General features: G+C 34.9%; 1 pseudogene; it reads right to left on the bottom strand.

Moving 5' to 3' along the window:
* Nucleotides 1–1,840: 1,840 nt before the first annotated feature.
* LOC116882137 lies at nt 1,841–2,589 on the bottom strand (annotated as a pseudogene).
* Nucleotides 2,590–22,493: the final 19,904 nt, after the last annotated feature.

Raw genomic sequence — 22,493 nt, 5'->3', positions numbered from 1 at the left:
CTGAATATTTTTTTTGTAGATACTCCATCCTTAAGGAAAGGAAGTGTAATTCCTCATTCTTTTTAAGTGTGGGCTGCACACAGAGATTGATTTCCAGAACACACTATGGGAAAGAGGAAAAATAGAGTAACTTTATGCTGGAGAAATCTGACAAACATTATTTCAACCAGGTGGTCAAGATGAACATCAACAGTGATAAAGCATACTGACAGCACATTCCCCTGATATTATGTGATAAAATGTGTGTTAACCCTATAGTCCTAGCAGAAACACACAAACATAGTCTAACCATGAGAAAAAAATAAAACAAATCCAAAAAAAAAAGTAAATTCTTGATTGCCTTCATTTTTCATTCCCCTTGGATACCTGTGGGCCTTTTTTATACACGTAGTCCGACAAATTCATCAAGTTTTGGCATCTAGGGATCATTCTTGTTCATTTTTTTCCTGGCACCTGGTAAGAGAACTCAGTCTACAGATTCAAGCATTCCTTTATTTCACAGCAATTTCATTCCATCATAAAGTCAAATATGCATATATTTTTTCTGTTTCATTTCTTCTGATTTATTCAAAAAAACCAATTATCTAATTTAAAGGGCATCAGTTTTCGGCTTTCATATCAAACTCCTAATTAGTTGTTCCTCTATGTAGGTTTTTAAAGCATTGCTTGTAACTTTCATAGGTTCATTCATGTCTCTGACTTAGTACTCTACAATGATGTGCACTGAGTCCCTACTTCATTGAATAGAAACTGACATTAGAAAAAGTAAATTTTTTTTCTTTTGGTTTCATGATCCATTCAATACCACTGAAACACAATAAGCAGTTGGATAATTTATGGTTCACCTGCCACTACTGACATTGCTTAACATTTGTAAAGCTGGAACTCAGGTAACTCCTTGTAGCATTTCCAATGTGTTTAGCCTTGCTTCCAAGTCATTTCTCTTAGATAACAGACTGAACAGTTAAAAAATAACATACATTTAAGCATACTGGTTTTTGTGCATTTAATCTTTTTGTCACCAACAAAGTGATGCCCTCTTCTTACTTTGATTTCCATACTCCCAAGTATCATTTGTATGATTTAAGGGGCATTAACAATTAAAGCTGCTCTTTCCCAAAATTCTGCATCTTTATTTTACAAAAATGTGACAGATCATGAAACTGTCCTTCAATTTGATCCTAAGCTTTCAGAATCTGTGGTTTTAGCTTGTGATCTTTCCTGTTATACTATATATGTTGTTATCTTCTTTGCGTTTAGCTCTTTCCATGAGAAGTTATGAAATCATAATGAAACTCCACTGTTTTATGTATATGTACATGTGTATGAAATTTAAGTATAGAGATGATATATGTCTATATGTCATTTTATATATTCACGTGCATATAAATTTCAAAAGATTTTGTCTTAACTCATTACTTCTTTTTAAGATGGAAAGATCTTCTTTACTAATGACCTCAACCAAATTTCCTTAGATATAGGAGTCAAACTCAAGTACTTAGGAGAAAACCAGTTAAAACTGCATTATCCAGCAACTCATTAATAGTAACATATTGCCAAGCAAAACAACTTGGAAAAAAGGGGGGAAGGGAGGGGAAAGGAGGGAGGAAAAGTAAAGAAAAGGAATGAAGTTGATCAAGTGAAATTTCCTTTTTAATTCTTGAGAACAATGAAATTCTTGCTTGTTTCTGCAAATTATTTTCCAAATGGGTACAAAATGGAACCAAGACAGAGAATCCCATAAGAACCCGAAGAGGTGCAACATGAAAAGCTAAGATTATCCAGCAGCAAGTATTGCAGCCTTCAGGTACCAGCTGCCTCCTGTTACTGTTCCCAAGAGTTAGTGGGATGAAAATGTCTTCCCCGTGATTATTTTCATTTCTTTTTTCTCAGCATCTGGGCAGGCACTGTTCAGCACTTTGAGAAGGTCGGATGTTTTTGAACAAATATGTGTGTGCACATAGGTCTCAGAGCACTTGATGTGGTAGTGCAGATGGTCCTGAAATGTGTGGATCAGGTTGATGGCGTTGTCTCCACTGGCACTGGTGTGGCAAGGGAACAGCCCAAAGGGAACATAGCCAATATTGTTGCCCATGGCATCACTGATATCTTTCAGTCCCAGAGGAGGTTCCTTGTGGCTAAAGAGGATGTGAGGTGCTGTGGTGCTGGCACTGTGTCCTTCTTTGAACTCCAGCATGAACACTTTTCCAATGAGCACACTATGGTCATCCGTAAGCATTGTGCTGAAGACTACTGTGACTCTGTCCTTTTTACACTCACCATACATGGTCTCATCATCCCTATAATAGATAACTTCCCTGTTCCCTCCTTCCTTGCCCTTTTATTGGAATTCAAGAATTTCTCCAAGACAGAGACAGAAACAATTTCATTTCAATTTGCCAGCTGATAAACAATGGAACCCTTGGATGCTGGCAGATTTTCAAGGTCATTTGGCAAAAAGACATTGTAACCTCATTCAAGATTTACCAAGACACTCCCATACACCCTCTTTAATAACGCATCAGCACCATGTGCCTGAAATTCCTTGTGGAAGTTCAAAGAAATACTGACCATCAGGATTAGGATTTTTTAAATATGATAAAGGACTCCATCGAAATCTGCCAATGTGACTTCTACTGCTTCTGGTTTGTTACTGGGCTCTGCCATCGCGAGCTTGAGTGCGAGTGTCTCTCCGATGATGCAGTTGTTCACCTGATCATGCAGGATCAAGACCGCAGCTACCCCCACCCTCATCCCCACAAGCCTGAACCCACCTACCAAACCACCAGCTCTACTAGCAAGCCCCTGGCTCTAGCTGGCCAATTCTGCTCCTACACCCACTTTCCCTTGCTGCCCAGATGTGCAGCCCCACAGTGTCATTTCTGCTCCAACCCCTCGTGAACATGCAATGCAGGACTAATGCATTACTTTCTTGTCATTCATCATTGCTACAGGTTCAAGATACATTATCCAATAAAAGAAGAGAGCTACAAAATAGCATAGTTACACTTTGAAGAAGACTATAGTAAATTCCATTACCATTTTAATAGTTGCTTTTTCTTAGTGATAAAATTGTGGTTACAAATTTATAATATTGTCTAAAATTTTATGAAAATTTATCAACATATATATTTGTGTGTTTATAAATGTAATTTGCTTTATAATAACTAAACAAATTCTTGTTCTCATGGAGCTCATATAACAATGTTTTTGTAGACCAAATTGATAAACTAGTAACTTTATTAGATGTCATAATGCAAGTATTACAAGAAAATTACAAAGATCTATCAAGGTTCAAAACAGAGGATTATTATTGAAAAGTTGTTTAACTACACTTTACAAATCTATATATAATTCAAATGTGGTAAATTTTGTAAAGAAAAGAGGAAAAAAATCCTTTGTATGATGGGAACCATTATCACATAGAATGTTAGGAAAATTCATGATTTTCAATATTAGTTGTCTTCTATGTCTTCTAATATGAAGATAGGAGCAATACCCATGCCTCTTTCAAAGGTTCGCATATAGCCTTAATCCTCTGCCACAGTCACCCTATGACACGCACAAGTTGTAGAACTGCCTTGTCTCTGTTCTGGTTTTAAGGAGCTTAACTTTGTGTGTATAAACATGTTTATAGGCATTCTTGCCTGATCCCTGAGTCAAGTGAACTGAAACTGCCCCAACTGTCTATTTATGCTTGGTTCTAACCATAGTTCCTTACTCAACTCTATACCTTATGCCCAGCTGTGAATCCTGACAGCAATCATGAATTTTTCTAACCTAATTTCTGCTTAGTTTGAACCTCGCTATGCTGTGACTGTTGCCACACACATTCCACCCCAATTCTTACCTCCGTCCCATTTCTTTTACATAGACACACACACAATGTGGATGTGTACATGTAATCACATCTAAATATGTTGCCCACAGCCAGTTTTATTTTTTGAAAGCCAGGCCAAGAATATATACACTCAGAACCCAAGTTCCGATTGTGCTTTCCAGAGAGCTGAGCCCCTTTGCTCCACCATCAAAACTTGTAATAAGTAAACATAATTATTCTCCTGTCTCCTGAAAGCTCTAATGCTCTGCCTTGGCTGGTAGAGTCTGGTCTTGGCATAATTATCACATAATTTATCTCTTACTAGGTATATATACTTATTTTGAAAATATTTTAAGGATATTTTGAACCTCAAAGTCAAGAGCTTTGTCTCTAACCCATTTATTTACAACACAACAGCCTTTCTGCGGTTTTATTTGAAGCAAGGAGATCTTGGATGATCTGTATGTTTGTTTGGCTTTTGTTGACAGTGTACGTTGGAAAGTGGAAATAAATGTCACTTATTTATTCTGTACTTCTACAAGTTTCTCTGTCTTTGCCATCTATGTTTTGGAAATACCTGATTTTATCTGATTGTGTTTTATTTTTAATAAAAGTAAGTTAATTGGGAAACAACCCCAGAAAGCTATTCTTGTCATTCATTTTGTCCTTTAAGAAGGAGATGTAGTTGTGGGCTACTTCTACTTCTTCAAATGTAAAATGATATTATAACTTCAACATGTTTTATTTTCTCCTCTGGTCTCTCTATACGTCTATGCAGATGAGCCACCTTTGCTATTAAAATTTTGGATCCAAAATTCAAGGTATAGCAACTGCAGATTCAGACACTCAGAGCAAATTAAGATGTGGTTTTGTTAAGCAAATAAATATCATGAAAAATACCCATGCTTTGCATTTCTTACTAGGAGTAACTAGGACTGAATAACAGATACTAAAATCACATATATTTAATGTTCCTAAATATTGCCCATTGCTAGAATACTATGCCTATAAGAGGTGCCAAATAAAAAATTATATTGTACTTCATAAACTTAGACTAATTTACATAAATCTCAACACATATTTTGTACAATTTCAAATTCTGTGGAAATGTGAATTTAATATGTTGGACCATAAATCTATTTTTTCAATATTTTTTCAGACTTTCACAAGTCTGTGAATTGGAATGAAGCCACTTCCAGGTGACAATAAGTAACAAGCTCTGCATGAAAATAATGCATTCCTAGATTTATTCTTGTGTGGTGAGGGGGAAGATAAAGACAATGTATGGATTATGAAGTGAGATATAAAATAGATGAGATTAGGTAGCTCAAGAAAAAAATTAACAATGACTCACTTTACCCTTTTAAACCTCAAGCAAACGTGACCTAGTCTCCAAATTTTCACACTTGTCTTCTATCCAATTTAGACCTTTCTTCTGGGGCTAGGAGTACTGAGAAAGAGCTTTCTTATGTTGATTTCCCCTTCAAGCCATGCTTCCCTACAAATTATCCTTCCAATATATAGGTGGTTCAGTTTCTTCCTCATCTTTCCTGACTGCAGTAGGACTATAGATATAGTAGCAATAAAGGACAGATACTATTATCCCATTCTATGGATGAGGAAAATGAGGCTCAAAGAGTTTATTACTCTAAATTAAAGGGTTATTAAAAAAGAATATTCAAAATTTAACTGTGAGTCCTATTCTCATTCTCCAATAAGACATCTTTTTCAGAAAGGGAGCCATATTCTTTAAAAAAAGAATTTTCTAGAAGGATACTGGTATAACAACTAACTTTAAACTTTACATTATCTGTCACTTTGGATATATTTTCAAAAGAGTTCCTAGCCACACATTCTACATGGTACCTATTCATTCCCTGATACCTATTCATTGAATCAAAAGTATGGAAGTATGTATGGGAAATAGTAATAAACAAAACAAGTATGGTTCCAGTCTTCATGAAGCTTGAAGTCTTATAGGGAGAAAGCAAAAACTGTAGTTATGTTAGTGTTTTTGGTTTTGTTTTTACTTATTATGAGGGTCCTACCTTGTAATCACCACAGTCATATCCTCTTGTATCAAGACGCTATCTTAGTACTCTGAACAGCATGTCAAAACAGTACACAGGTTGGAAAGGATTAATTTTATGAGTCCTTCTAGAGACTGCAGTGTTCTTTCTGCAGGGGTGCCGATGCTTCCATAGTACATTGGTGGAAATAGATTGCTATTGTTTTTGCCCATTATAACTGCAAGTAGAATTTAAATTTCTTTCTCATTAACCATCTGCTTGACAAGCAAACCACCAATTTCTTATAGACAAAGCCCTAACAGTAACTGGAGTGGGCTAATCCTTTTTTTCTTTCTTTTTTTTTTAAAATTTTATTTCAATTTTTATTAAGTTCTAGTTAGTTAACACATATGGTAAAACTAGTTTCAGGTGTAGAATTTTGTGATTCAAAATTTACCTATAACATCCAGCGCTTATTACAAGTGGCCTCCTTAATTCCCATCATCCATTTAACCCATCCCCCAACCAACTACCTCCATCAACCCTCAGTTTGTTCTTTATAGTTAAGAGTCTATTATGGTTTGCTCCTCTCTGTCTCTTTTTCTCCCTTCCCCTGTTATAGTGGAATATTACTCAGCTATCAAAAAGAATGAGACCTTCCAACTTGCAATGACATGGATGGAGCTAGAGTGTATTCTGCAAAGCAAAATAAGTCAGACAGAGAAAGACAAATACCATACAATTTCACTAATGTGTGGAATTTAAGAAACAAAACAGAGGAACATAATTCTTTCTTGATATCTCAGACAGGCTACTTCTTAGCTTATCACACCTAGGCAGATCTTTCTAGCCTCTAGCTTCTAGTCCTTGCTGATACAGCTTTATTACTCTAATCTAAGCCTTAGGTCTAAAAACAGAGGGCACACTGGCCCCAAGGATCACAGAGATGTCAAAGTTTAGGCAAAAACTCAACAAAAGTTAAAAAAAAAAGAGAGGGGATGAAAATGAGACTTCTGCTACCAGGAATACAGCAGATTAGATCATTTGAAAGACCATCCTACTATAAAACAATTATATTTTAGAAAGAAGTTACTGAGACACCTGGGTGGTTCAGTCGGTTAAGCCACTGCCTTCGGCTCAGGTCATGTTCCCGGGGTCCTGGGATCGAGTCCCACATTAGGCTTCTTGCTCAGTGGGGAGCCTGCTTCTCTCTCTGACTCTGCCTGCCACTCTGCCAGCTTATGTGCACTCTCTCTGACAAATAAATAAATAGATAAAATCTTAAAAAAAATAGAAAGAAGTTACTTAGTACAATGTCATAGAAAACACAGAATGTAGGTGGATCTCCAAAAACCCAATAATTACCTACACTTCGAAAAAGGTAAAAATCACAAAATAAATCTGAACTAGAAGTGATCAGATGAGAAGGGAGAACAGTTATCATCATGGGAAAAGCCAATGGAAGAACTGTTATTATGACACTAAGCCTCGATGTTTTAAAAGGCAGAGAAGCTGAAATGAACATATATAGATTAATTCAGGAATTTCAAGAAAGAATAAAGTAATTATCTCTACCTAAAACATGAAGTAAACACAAATCCTATTCAGAGAAAAATGTACAAAATTCAGCAACTGAAAAATTCCCAACAGATTTAGACCAAGTAAACAAGATTTCAAAATCAAAGATCCACAAAACCATATGGAGGTCAACAACTATAACAGACAATCAGAAGAAACTGAAAACAACAGATTTAAATGCAGGATATGCAACAAATTTTTTAAAAATAAAGATTGGGGTCACAAGGATAGGAAAGGAACAACTTATTATCAAGAATGACCAGACATATCTCACAAAGAAATAAATAGGACTTCTAGAAACTTGGTTGAAAGTATATAGAGATACATAAATATATGGTGTGTGTATAAGATATACATTTAGATATTTACAAATATATTTCAACATTTAATATTTTAAAATATTGTATATATGTGGGAGAGCAAGACTTTAGCCAGTAAAAGAGACAATAAGAACAGAAACATGCATAAATGCCAACAGCTCTATGCATGTGGCAAAAGCCAATTATTTCTGTCATTGGTCCGTGCTGAAAACAGTACATACTGAAAACAGCAATGATGGTGGACAAGATAGCTGGGCCTACTGTGGTCAGTTCTCCCATTCCATGGCTCCCTAGTATCCATGCCAATAATCTTACACAGCTCCCTGCTGTCCCTCACATGATTGCTTTCTTGAGTTGTTTTTCCCTCTTTGCTTCCAAATACTTTACATTCTATGATTCCATAATAAAACCAAGAGTCCACCCCAACTCAGGGGCTTCACCTCAGCACCTGCACTTCTTGCCAGTGCCTGGTGCAGCCCTTTTGTGCCTCTCATTGTTCCAAATTATTGGACTCTGAGTAATCATTTCATCTCTAGACAAGCAGGATCTGCACACTTTGTCCATGTGGATAAGTTTTACCTTTCCTACCCCTTTCAACATATGTCAGCAAATTCTGCTTTGAATTTGGGGGTGTTATTTTGTAGAGAGGTTTTCATGCCCCTTCCCCATTGGCAAATGACTTTTGCTGTTGCCCCTCCACCAGGAGCAAAAGGAATTTTCCTGTACCCTTTCCCCAGAATGAAGGGTTTTGCCTGAACCCTGTGTCAGAATGGTTTTGCTTCTACCCTTCATTCTGAAAGAATTGGATCTTTGCCTAAGTATTGGGGGTGAGGCAGTTTGCTCCTCTTTCCTCAGTGGCCAAAGGCAATTTCTTCATATAAGAGAAGGAGACAAGTAAGGGAATACTAGTCTGACAATGGAGCCAATATGCCTGCAACAATCACTCTCAATCTTGTCTTCTGCCCTGCCTCCTAATCTTTCTTGTATGTAACCAGTGGAGACCATGTGAAAGATAAATTAACATTACTCTTGTGTGGGAAGCTCTAGATTGTTCTAAACTGGTGTATTAGCCCACATTCAACCATTATGCAATTTGTCAAAACTTTAGTTGTGTCATGTTTTAGTGCTTCTATGGCACCTTCCTCTTCCTCCCAAGAAAGAATTGATGTCGCTTATCTCTCTCAGAGAGTCATGTCATTTTTTGGAAATAAAATTTCTCAAATTCTCATTAGCCTTGTGAGCGTAGCTCTCTGGTGGTTTCAAGAAGAGTTATGATTTTGCAGATTATTTGGCATTTTTTCATTATGGAAATACAGACAAAATTCTCTTCCAACAATCTCTATCCCAAGCAGAAACAGAAACAGCAGTTCATAATTGATTATATAATATAAAAAAAACCACTGTATTTTGTAGTTTAAAACAAAAGAAATGTAATTATAATATTACAAGTCTTTTCTATCTTACCATGAAGAGAAATAATATTAATTTTAAGTATACCATAGTAAGTTAAGAATGTATATTTTAATTTTTTAAGCAGCAACCTAAACTGAAGACAAAGATGTATGTCTTAAGGCCCAACAGAGGAATTAAAATGAAATACTGAAAAATATTTTAAATCCAAAGTAAATATTGACAAGAAAGACAAGAAAAACAAATTACATATAGGAAAGTAGCCTTAATGCAACCATACAGATTATTAGATTAAATGCCCAAAGTTTTAACATTCTATTTCAAAGGCAGATATTGCCTGGTTGGATAACAAAGACTAATATATGTTGCATATGAGAAATTTACTTTAAATATAAGAAATGAGGAAAAAAAGAGAAAAAATGAAAGCAGTCCATTGATGTGAAAGTCAAAGCTAAGAAAGTTAGGAGTTTATACTAATAGATAAAAAAGACTTCAAGGGAGGAGCAATATCTCAGAGTTATTTGCCAATGATAAAAACTGACACATCACAAAGAAACAAAAAACCATCTTAACTTTCAATGCACCTAATAACACATAAAGAAAAAAACTAACAAAAGTAAACCAAAAATAGATAAAATCTGTCATCATAACTCAAAATTATAGCACTCCTCTCCCAGTCATTGATAGTAACACTATGTATTCACCTAGTTTACATTACTTAAATATTAATCCTATAATTGATTGATAAAAATTTCTTTTCAAATGAACATGACATATTCACCATCACAGATCATATACTGGGCCATAAAACATGTCTCAATCAATTTCAAATTTTATAATCTCACAGGCTATCTTCTCTAACTCAAGGAAATTAAACAAAAAACCAGTACCAAGAAAGATACCTAGAATTTCCACAATTATTTGGAAATTAAACAACATACTTCTAAGTAACCCATGATTGATGCTAGAGGAGTATGTGTTTAGATGGAAAATTATGCCTTAAATGATTATATTAGAAAAGAACAATTACCTCAAATCAATTACCTAAGCTTCTACCTTAAAAACTATAAGAACAAACTGCATTCAAAGTAAAGAACATTTAAAAAAAAAAAAAGCAGAAATCAATGACAGAAAATGGACAAACAAAAGGGACAATCAATTAAGGCTGTTAGTTCTTTTAAAAGATCAATAAAATTAATGCACTTTAGAAAGGCAGAGAATAGCATAATGAAGAACAGCATAATGAAGACACAAATTTACAGTATCAAGGAAAAAGGGCACTATTTCTGCAAATCACCTAGATTTTAAAATTATGAATGAGCATTAATAATTTTATGCCAATAATTTCAAATATTTAGATAAATTGGACAAAGTCTTTAAAAACACCAACTACCAAACTTACTAAAGTGGAAATAAAAAATTGAATAACCTTTACATATTAAAATAATTAAACCAATTAAAAAATCTTCAAAAAAGGAAACAATAGACCCAGATGATTTCATATGAACTGTGTCTAACATGTAATAAGTCCAAAACTAAAAAATTACATTAGAAGACAGGAGAAAGAACACTTCCCAAATTATTTTATGAGGATGACATATTCATAATGATTAAAATAAGAAAAATACATTATAAGAATAGAGAACTACAAACAAATGTCCTTATGAACTAAGACAAAAAATACTTAACAAAGCATTGACAAATTAAATCTAGCAACCTATCAAAAGGACTACACACAATTTCTATGTAAATTTTATTTCAGGAATTCAAGGTTGGTTTCACATTTCACATTTCAAATTTCACATTTCACATTTCACATATCCATGCAATTTACTACATTAACAGAATGAAGGATAAAAATATATGGTTATCTCAATATGTGTAGGAAAATCATTCAACAAAATTCAATAGTATCCATGATAGAAGCTCCTAGCAAACTAAAAATAAAATAGAAGTTATTTAATCTGAAAGAAGTATCAGTAGAAAATTTACAGCAAACATAATAATGAAATATTGAATGTGGTCCTTGGAAGATCCAGAAAATGACAATGATAAACCCACTCTACCCATGTCTATTGAGCACTGTACTGGATATCTTAGTCACAGTAAAAAGACAATCAAAACAAAATATATAAATACTGGAAAGGATAAAATAAAACTGTTCTTTAACAGCAGAGGACATGACTCTCTATGTAAGAACTGCTTAAACAACTCTAAAAGTCCCTGCTGTAAGTTAATGGACCAAGATTATAAAATATAAGGTCAAAGCAATAACATACATTCTATTTCTGTATAGTATAAGCAAATAATATGAAATGAAATATTATTTTAAATACTATAAATTATTTAAGAGTAAAAATCAAGATATGTCTGAAACATGTACACTAAAACCTGACTTTAAATTATATGTAGAAATGCAGAAGTCCTATAATAGACAAAACAATCTTGAAAGTAAGTACACATTTTGAGGCCCCTTTCAATTCAAGGTTACTCTCTAACTACACTAATCAAGATAGTATGATAGTGACACAAAGAGATAAATAGATCAGTGGATCAGAATAGAGCAGAGTGTTTCAAAACAGTTCTCATCCTAATTCTATCAGGATTATACATTTTATACAGGATAAAAACTTACTTAAGAGATATGTAAAAATATATCCCTAAAAAGAAATGTACAGGAATATTCATAAACCCTTCATTCAAAATAGTTTAAAATGAAATACAACCCAAATGTCCGTAAACGGGGAAATGCAAAAACATATTGTAATATTCATGCCATGGAATACTATTGAGCAATACACTGGAAAAAATGTTGATGCATAAATGGGGATAAATCTCACTGTTAGTATACTGAGGAAAATAGACACAAAGAGTACATATGATATAGTTTTTTTATAGACAATTATAGATTGCCAAAAATTAATTCATGATTTTAAAAAGTAAGAACAGTGAGTTCCTCTGGAGGAGATTTACTGGAAAGGGATATGAAGAAACATTCCAGAGCACATATCAACTTTATCAAAATGTACTTTAAGAATTTACATATTTCACTAAATATTAATTTTATCTATTAAATGTATATGAAAATATTTAATTCTAATTAAACTGATTTTTTTATATTTTATTTATTTGACAGACAGAGATCACAAGTAGGCAGAGAGGCAAGCAGAGCCGAGAGGAGGAAGCAGGCTCCCTGCGGAGCAGAGAGCCCGATGTGGGGCTCGATCCCAGGGCCCTGGGATCATGAACTGAGCTGAAGGCAGAGGCTTAACCCACTGAGCCACCCAGGTGCCCCTAAACTGATTTTTTTGCAGTATTTCAGATTCAGGTCATCTGAAATTACCTATGTGTATTTTTTGCTTAAATAAATGAATAAATAATGAAAGTCAGTTTTCTCACTGTTAGGAAAATGAATTCAACATATGAATAGGAATAGACTAGCATATATTTTTCAGTAATGGAATTTCAGGTATCAATGTAAACCCAAAATTTAATTGGCAACATTGAAAGCTAAGAAATAGTGAATCAGGTTCTATAGAAGATAATGCAAGAATCCCATACTCACATTTATAGAAAGGGTAGGAAGATTTCACCCACATTCTTCTATGCCCCATGCTACTAACAACTCAGTGCCAAAAGAAGTCACCTCTGCCATGATTTCCCCTGTGCCAGAAATAAACAGAAGAAAAGAAGAGAGAAGACCTACATAAAATATCAGAAGTGAAAAAGGAGACATTCCAATGGTTGCCTCAGAATTAAAATTTATCATAAGGAACTATTATAAACAATTATTTATCAACAAATTTGATAACCTAGAAAAGATGAATAAATTCCTGTAACATACAACTTAACACAACTGAATAAAGAAAAAAACAGAAAGCCTGAACAGACCATAACACATAAGGACATTGAGTCCATAATAAAAAACCTAACAATAAAGAAAAACACATCACCAGAGGACATCAAGGTAAATTTTACTGAATTCTAACTATTCTTTTGGTTTTTAAAATATTTTATTTTTAAAGTAATCTCTAGACACAATGTAGGGTTTGAACTTACAGCCCTAAGATTACCAGCTACATGCTCTACTGACTGAGCTGGCTGGGTACCCCTAAATATTCTTAACCTTTCCCAAAAAAACAGAAGAGGGAAGCCTCTCAAATTCATTTACAGAGGCCAGAAACTCAATGATAGTAAAGCCAGACAAAGACACCACAAAAACACCACAGACCAATAATTCAGATGAACATATATGCAAATATCCTCAATTAAGTATGTTCAAACCAAATTCAAATGCACATTAAAAGGATTATGCACCATGACCAAGTATGATTTCTCCCTGGCATACAAGTATGACTGAACATATACAAATAAATATCTATAACAGATTACATTAACAAAATGAAGGATAAAATTACACAGTCATCATAATAGATGCAGAAAAAACATTTGAAAAAATTCCAAATCGATTCATGACAAAAAACTGTCAATAAAGTAGGTATCAAAGGAACTTACTTCAACTTAATGGAGGTCATATAGGAAATCCCAGAGGTAACATCATAATCATTGGGGAAAACCTGAGAACTTTTCCTCTAAGATGTGGCACAATGTAAAGATGTCATTCTAACCAATTTTACACAACATAGTACTAGAAGCTCTAGCTAAGCAATCAGATGAGAAAATGAAGTAAAAGGCATTTGATTCAGAGAAAAAAGAAGTAAAATTACCTCTGCTTGCAGATAATACAACCACATATGCAGAAAACCCTCAAGACTCAACAACAACAACAAAAACTGTTATAACTAATAAATGAAATTAGTAAATTTTCAGGATACATAATCAACATAAAAATCAGTGGTATTTATTTATATACACAATGAACTATCCAAAAAGCAAACTAAAAAACAATTCCATTTACAAAAGCAACAACAATCAAATACATAGGGGTAAACTTACTCCAATAGGTGAAAGAGTTGTATACCAAAAATTATAGAAAATTCATGTAGAATATTAAAGAAGGTACAGACAAATGGAAAGACATACTATGTTCATGGATTGGAAGAGTTAATGTTGTTTAAAACGCCAATAGTAATAGTATCCAAGAGATCAACATATTCAATGCAATTCTTATCAAAATCCCAATGACATTCTTTACAGAAATAGAAAAAAAGAAATCTTATAATCATATGGAACCACAAAAGAGCCCCAAAAGTCAAAGCAAAGCAATGCTGAAAAGGAAGAACAGAACTAGAGGTATTATACATGTCAAACTATCTTACAAATCTATACTAATCAAAACAGTATGCTACAGAGGAGTTAAGATCGCAGAGGAGCAGGGGTACACTAAGTTTACCTCATCCCTCAAACATCTAGATAAATATCAAATAATTCTGAACACCCAAGAAATTGAACTGAAGACTTCGAAAACAAAACTGCATGGCTACAAGTATAAAAACGACTACTTTGGGGAAGGTAGAAACTGTAGAGAGTGGATTTGGGGAGATAAGAACTGTGGGTGCTGTGGAAGGGAAGGAACCCACGGTATGGAGAATACCAGAAGTTACTACAAGCAGAAGAATGAAAAATCTGAAGTTTTAGAAATCCATGCCCAGCAGTATTAACATTGTTCCTGTGGGGAAAGAGCGTAGAGTCCTGGGAGTAGCCATCTTGGTCTGAGGATAAACCTGGGTCTCATGGAGAAAAACAGTTCCCTGGCTTGGAGTGCATTTGGGAGAGGGGACACAACAGAAGACTAGGGGTACCACCATCCTATACTGTTCCTTAAGAACAGGGAAGCTGGCTGGGGACAGTGAGCCTGGGTGCCAGCTTTCTCCTGTGCTTTATCACAGACTCTGAACAGTTGCATGGTTGTGTGAACTCTTTTGGGGGACAAACCAGCAAACAGGGAAAGTGCAGTGAGACCCATCAGCAAGGACCCAACCATGGAAGTCCCTAAAAATTGGGATTTTTGAAACCCAACTGCGGGCCTGAGATAAAACACCAGAGTACTGTGCTCCTTTGCAGCTGGGCAGCTCGGACACAATAAAGGTGAATGCAGGGATCTGAAAGAAGCTGGGGACTCAAAAGGGGTGACTGTTTGCTCTCCTTTGAGGGCTTCCTGAAGAGTCCCTTGCAGGAACTCTCCCCTCAGGGAGGAAAGAATAGGGGTGAAGCAATTTTTGCTCTGTCCATCAGCACTGACAAACTAATGTGAGCTAAACAATGCCACCAAGTGGAAACTGATGCCACTTACACCAAGCCACGACCCCTTGCACCCTGCAGGGCCATCTCCACTAAGGAAAGTGGGCCTGAGAATCAGTGCAACAGGTCACAGACCCAGAAGATCAGCACAAACCCCTTGCATGCACCAAGCATAATAGAGGGCTGCAGATTCTCAGTTCTAGGAGAAATAGGATCCACCTTGCTTTTTATTTTCACTTCTATTTTTAATATAATATAATACTATACTATACTATACTATAATATAATATAATGTAATATAATTTATTGGATCTATCTTCCTTTAACAAACAAACCAAAACATACCTAAGATCTAGCTTCCTTTTTATTATATGTATTTTTAGATTATTTTTATTATTTATTTATTTTTTAGTATTTATTTTCTTATTTTATTTTTTTTTAATTTCTTGGATCTAGCTTCTTTTAACGAGTGGGATTTAAATCTGGACTGCAGGGGTGTTTCAATATTTACAAGTCAATCAATGTGCTACACCAAATTAATAAAAGAAAGGATAAGAATCATACGATCCTCTCTAGAAATGCAGAAAATGCATTTGACAAAATACAGCATCCATTCATGATAAAAAATAAAAACTCTCAAGAAAGTAGGTATAGATGGAACACAGCTCAACAAAGGAAGGCCATATATGAAACACCCACAGTTAATATCCTCAACGGGGAAAAACTGGGAACTTTTCCTCAGAGGTCAGGAACAAGATATGAATGTCCATTGTTATTGAACATAGTACTGGAAGTCTTAGCCTTAGCAATCAGACAACAAAAAGAAATAAAAGGCATCTAAATCAATATGGAAGAAGTAAAACCTTCACTATTTGCAGATGACATGATACTCTGCACAGAACACCCAAAAGACCCCACCAAAAAATTGCTAGAACTGATACATGAATTCAGCAATGTCACATGATATAAAATCAATGTATAGAAATCTGTTATACTTTTATACGCCAATAATGAAGCAGCAGAAAAAGAAATCAAGGAATTGATCCCATTTACAATTACACCAAAAACCATAAGATACCTAGGAATAAACCTAACCAAAGAGGTAAGTTTGGTAGAAAAATTTTACTTATGAAAGAAATTGAACAGGACACAAAGAGATGGAAAAACATTCCATGCTCATGGATTGGAAAGACAAACATGGTTAAAATGTCTATACTGCCCAAAACAATCTACACATTTAATGCAATCCTATCAAAATACCACCAGCATTTTTCACAGAGACAGAATGAAAAATCCTGAAATTTGTATGTAACTACAAAAGAGCTCAAATAGCCAAAGCAACCCTAAAAAAGAAAAGCAAAGCTGTAGGCATCACAATTCCAGATTTCAAGCTTTCTTACAAAGCTGTAGTCAAAAAGACAGTATGGTATTGGCACAAAAACAATCACAGATCAATGGAACAGAATATAAAACCCAAAAATGGACCCACAACTTTATTGTCAACTAATCTTTGACAAAGTGGGAAAGAATATCAAATGGAAAAAAAGACAGTCTCTTCAACCAATGGTGTTGAGAAAACTGGAAACCAACATGCAGAAGAATGAAACTAGAACACTTTCTTATACCATACACCAAAATAAGGACCTAAATGTGAGATAGGAAACCATCAGAATTCTAGAGGAGAACACAGGCAGCAACCTTTGACCACGGTGGTAGCAACTTACTATACACATCACTGGAGGCAAGGGAAACAAAAGCCAAATGAACTATTGGGATTTCCTTAAGATAAAATGCTTCTGCACAGCAAAGGAAACAATCAACAAAACTAAAAACTAAAAGTCAGCCTAGTAAATGGAAGAAGATACCTGCAATTGACATATCTGATAAAGGGTTAGTATTCAAAATCTATAAAGAACTTATCAAACTCAATACCCCAAAAAACAAATAATCCAGTTAAGATAAATGGGCAGAAGAGGAACCTGGGTGGCTCATTCAGTTAAGCATCTGCCTTCAGCTCAGGTCATGATACCAGGGTCCTGGGATCAAGTCCCACATCAGGCTCCCAGCTCAGTGGAGAGTCTGTTTCTCACTCTTCTTCTGCCCCTCTCCCCTGCTCATTTTCTCTCTCCATCTCTCTCTCTGATGTTCTCTCTCAAATAAATAAATAAAATCTTAAAAAAAAAAAAAAAAAAAAGAAATGGGCCAAAAACATGAATAGACATCTTTCCAAAGAAGACATCCAGATGGCTGATAGGCACATGGAAAGATGTTCAACACCACTCATTATCAGTGAAATACAAATCAAAACCATGATGAGATACCATTTCACACCTGTAAGAATGGCTAAAATTAACAACACAAGAAACAACAGGTGCTGGCAAGGTTGTGGAGAAAGATGAACCCTCTTGCACTGTTGGTGGGAATGAAAACTGATGCCATCACTCTGGTAAAGAGTATAGAGGTTCCTCAAAAGTTAAAAACAGAATTACCATATGATCTGGTTATTTCACTACTACATATTTACCCAACAGATACCTAAATAAAGATTCAAAGGGATACATGCACCCACAATTTATAGCAGCATTATCAACTATAGCCAAAATATGGTAAGATCCAGATGTCTACAACTAATGAATGGATAAAGAAGATGTAGTATATATACACAATGGAATATTACTCAGCCATCAAAAAGAATGAAATTATGCCATTTGTAGTGAAGTGGATGGAGCTAGAGTGTATTACATTAAGCAAAAGAAGTCAAAGAAAGGCAAATACTACCATATGATTTCACTCATATGTAGAATTTAAAACAAAATAGATGAATATATGGGAAGGTTGAAAAAAGAGAGAGAAGGAAATAAATCATAAGATACTTGATAGAAAACAAACTGAGGACTAATGGAGGGAGATGGATGGAGGATAGGGTAGATGGGTGATGGGTTTCATTTTTTTCTTTTAAGGTTTATTTATTTATTTATTTACCAGAGACAGAGAGAGAGAGAGGCAGAGGTAGAGGGAGAAGCAGGCTCCCCGCAGAGCAGGGAACCCAATGCAAGAGTCCGTCCCAGAACTCAGGGATCATGACCTGAGCCAAAGGCAGGTGCCTAACCAACTTAGCCACCCAAATGCCCTTGGGTGATGGGTTTTAATGAGGGCATTTGTTATAATGAGCACTGGGTTTTGTATGTAAGTAATGAATCACTGAATTCACTCCTGAAACCAATATTGCACTGTATGTTAACTAACTGGAATTTAAATAAAAATTTGAAGAAAAAATAAATAAATAAAACTTCTTTAAAAAAATAGTATGGTACTGATCTAGAAATAGACACATAGAATAATAGAACAGAGATTAGTGACTACAAAGAAACTCTTAAACATATGGCTAACTAACATTTGACAAGGGAGCTAGGAACATTCAATAGGGAAAGGATAGTCTCTTCAGTAAATGATGCTAGGAAAACTGCATAACCATATGCAGAAAAATAAAGTTGGACCCTTAGATTAAAGTACTCAAAAAATAAACCTGAAATGGACTAAGGACTTACAGATAAAACCTGAAATAGCAAAATTCCTTGAAGGAAACAGGAAAAAATTTCTTGACATTGGTCTTAGCAAAGATTTTGACAAATCTTAGCAAAGATATGACACAAAAACCACAAGCATCAAAAGCAAAAATTAATAACTGGGGCCAAATCAAACTAAAAAGCTTTTGCACAACAAAATAATCAACAAAATGAAAAGGGAACCTATGAAATGAGAGAAAATATTTGTAAATTTATATCTGATAAGTGTTTAATATCCAAAATATATAAACAATACCTAAAACTCAACAGGAAAAAAAAAATAAGTAGAGCAGAGGACCTTAGACATTTTTCCAAAGAAGATGTATAAGTGGCCATCAAGTACATGAAAAGCTGGTCACATCATTAATCATCAGAAAAATGTAAATGAAACCACAATGAGATATCACATCACACAGGTAAGAATGACAATCATCAAAAAGACAACTAATTTAAAGTTTTGGCAAGGATGTGGGAAAGAGGAACTCTTATATACTGCCAGTGAGAATGCAAGTTGGCACAGCTACTATAGAAAACATTACAGAGATTTCTCAAAAATTAAGCATAGAAATACTACCTGGTCCAGGAATCCCACTTCTGGGTATATATCTAAAAGAAATGAGAACAGAATATATACCTGCCTTGAACAAACATCCTATGATCCTTGCAACATTATTGACAATAGGCAAGATATGGAAACAAATGCAATGTTCATCAATGTATAAATACATTAAAAAATTTAAAAAGTAGGATTACTTACATACAGAGAGAAAGGAATATTATTCAGCATTTAAAAAGTGAAACCTTCTCATTTGTGATAACATGGGTAAATTTGGAGGATATTAAGCTAAATGCAGAAACAAAAATACTGCATCATCTCACTTATGTGGAACCTTAAACATTCAAAATTTATATAAATCATATAATAGAATGGAGGTTGCCAGATGTGGGGAAAGGGGAAATAGGGAGATGTTGATCAAAGAGTACAAAGTTACGATTTTGGAAATCTAATGTGCAGCATGGTAACTCCATAGACCTGGAGATCTTATATGCAGTTAACAATACTGTATCATGTAAGTAAAATTTATTGGGTAGATCTTAAGTGTTCCCAACAGATACACACACACACACACATAGGAATATGGTAATTATATGAAATAATGGTCATGTTAATTGGCTTGATTATGTTAATCATTTCGCAATGTACTTTTATACCAACATTATTGCAATACACCTTTAAGATATACAATTTTACTCCAACATAGCTGAAAAAAGAAAAAAATATACAGATTTAACTATTATAGGGTATTTCAAATTAAAGAAGTTATTATTTTCTACTCATTATTTAAAAACTATAATAAATAAAACTAGAATGTGAACAATTATACTATAGATACAAATACAAAATATAGAGTACTCTTTTGTTAAAAATTGTTCTGGCAGTGTCAATGACAATTAAATATGCATATACCCTATGATCCATTAAACCTTCCTCTGTGAATCACTCTTAAAGCAATAAAAATGTTTTTCTGAAAGTGTATGTGCTCAAGAAATTTTATTTCAGCTTCGTTTTAAGGTAAAATTTTTAGAGGGGTTGGAGACCTGAACAAATGTCCATCAAAAGAGGTATTATTGGGCTCCTGGGTGGCTCAGTGGGTTAAGCCTCTGCCTTCGGCTCAGGTCATGATCCCGGGGTCCTGGGATCCAGCCCAGCATCGGGCTCTCTGCTCAGCAGGGAGCCTGCTTCCCTTCCTCTCTCTCTGCCTGCCTCTCTGCCTACTTGTGATCTCTCTCTCTGTCAAATAAATAAATAAAAAATCTTTTAAAAAAAAGAGGTATTATTGACCACTTTTATAGCATCTCTATAGTACAGAACATTATGCAAATATTATTAAGAACAAGCCGTTCTATATTTGCTTAAAACAAAGTGCAAAGACTATATATAGTATGATCCTTGGAGCAGAAGGTATTTGTACCAGTTTATATCCCTGTAGCAACTCACTATTCAAGTAAATAATGATAGCATACTAATGTAAGCATCTGCAACTCTCCACCTATGGGTTTTTGCTTCATCTTCAGGTAGGGGAAGCCAGGAGTGCCTAAGTGGTAATGCCTGAAAGACCAGCCTTGAACTAATGATGGATAATTGGAGGATAACTGTCACAGCTTCCAGGGCCTCTAGGGTGAGGTAGCTCTGTGATATGCTCTGCACTGCCTCCATGAGTTCCCTAGCAGGTCTGAGTGTCGGTTTATTATAGTAGTAAAGTGCTAAATAATACACCTTTATTTGTTTCCCTTTCTTCGCTGACTTACATCCTCCCTACCAGTGCCTCCTGGGGGCCCCCTCCCAAAGGGAAAAAAAACTCTGTTCTTTTCGATGGATCATGATCTGCTTCTGAGAGAACAGAACCTAAAACAATTCACTTTTTGTGCAAACCACTGAATAAATCCCAACCGTTCATATGTGTTTTTGAGAGAAGACTGTAGAGAATGGTATTTGTTTAATTCAAGAGGGTAGATATGAATTAGAGCAGTGTGTCAGAAGTTCCAAAGACCAGCCCTTCCTAGGTTTGAAGATTTGCTGGGAGACCCCTGAGGACTTGGTATGCAATATTATTTATTCCTATGTTTCATTACAGTAAAAGAATATAAAGCAAAATCAGCAAAGGGAAAATGTCACAGGGGGAAAATTTCAGAGCAAAGCATGCAGAAGTCTTCTCTTGGTGGTGTAACACAGAACATGCTAAACTCCCCTAGCAGTGAGTTATGAAAACACATATGAAATGTTGTCTACCAATAAGCTCATTAGAGACTTAGTGCCGAGAAATTTATTGGGGACTGATTACATTATAGGCACTCTCTGCCTAGCACATACCAAAATTCCGTAGTCCCAGAAGTAAAGCAGGTGTTCACCATAATCCACATTTTCATACAAACAGTGTAAGCACAATAAGCCACAGTTATCAGTTAGAATGATGGGAACATTCTCCAAACCCAAGTTCTAAAGTAGCCCAGAGCAAACCATTTGAACAAAACTTTTAAAAAATAGCAGTCAAGCCTGCTATATTAACTATCTATACAAGCACAGAGATTAAGATTTAATTTATGCATTTTAAAAATTATTCCACTTGTTAGAATGAGTTCACATGGCTTTTAAATTTAAAATTTTAATAACATATATGGGAAATTCAGTTCAATAATAACATAAAACATATATTCACTAACACCCCCTCAAATCCATTACAATAATAGATTTACACAACTCCAGCATCATGCTAAAAAGGAAAGCATGTCTGCAACAAACAAAAAGAGAGAAGAAGTTTAAGACTTACAAAAAAGATGAACAGATTAATAGCAAAATTTAGAAATTCTAAAGAAAATTCAACCTCACAAAGAGAGAGTGGGCCCCCACAAATAATGATTGCTGCTAGCAGAACCTGTAGGTAAGAAAATCACAATAGGAACTGAAAAGAACACAGGTACTTTTCCCAAGTAATTAAAGAACAGTGAAAAAAACTTCATTCCCTCTCTCTTACAGTAGCTGTTATCAGTGTTTTGACCCCAGGGAAAAATAGGAACAGAGCACTTTAAA

The sequence above is a fragment of the Lontra canadensis genome, unplaced genomic scaffold, assembly GCF_010015895.1.
Source record: "Lontra canadensis isolate GAN:19392208 unplaced genomic scaffold, GSC_riverotter_1.0 scaffold81, whole genome shotgun sequence".
NCBI lineage: Eukaryota > Metazoa > Chordata > Mammalia > Carnivora > Mustelidae > Lontra > Lontra canadensis.
The sequence above is the reverse complement of the archived record's forward strand: the minus strand, read 5'-3'. Positions and strand labels throughout refer to the sequence as shown.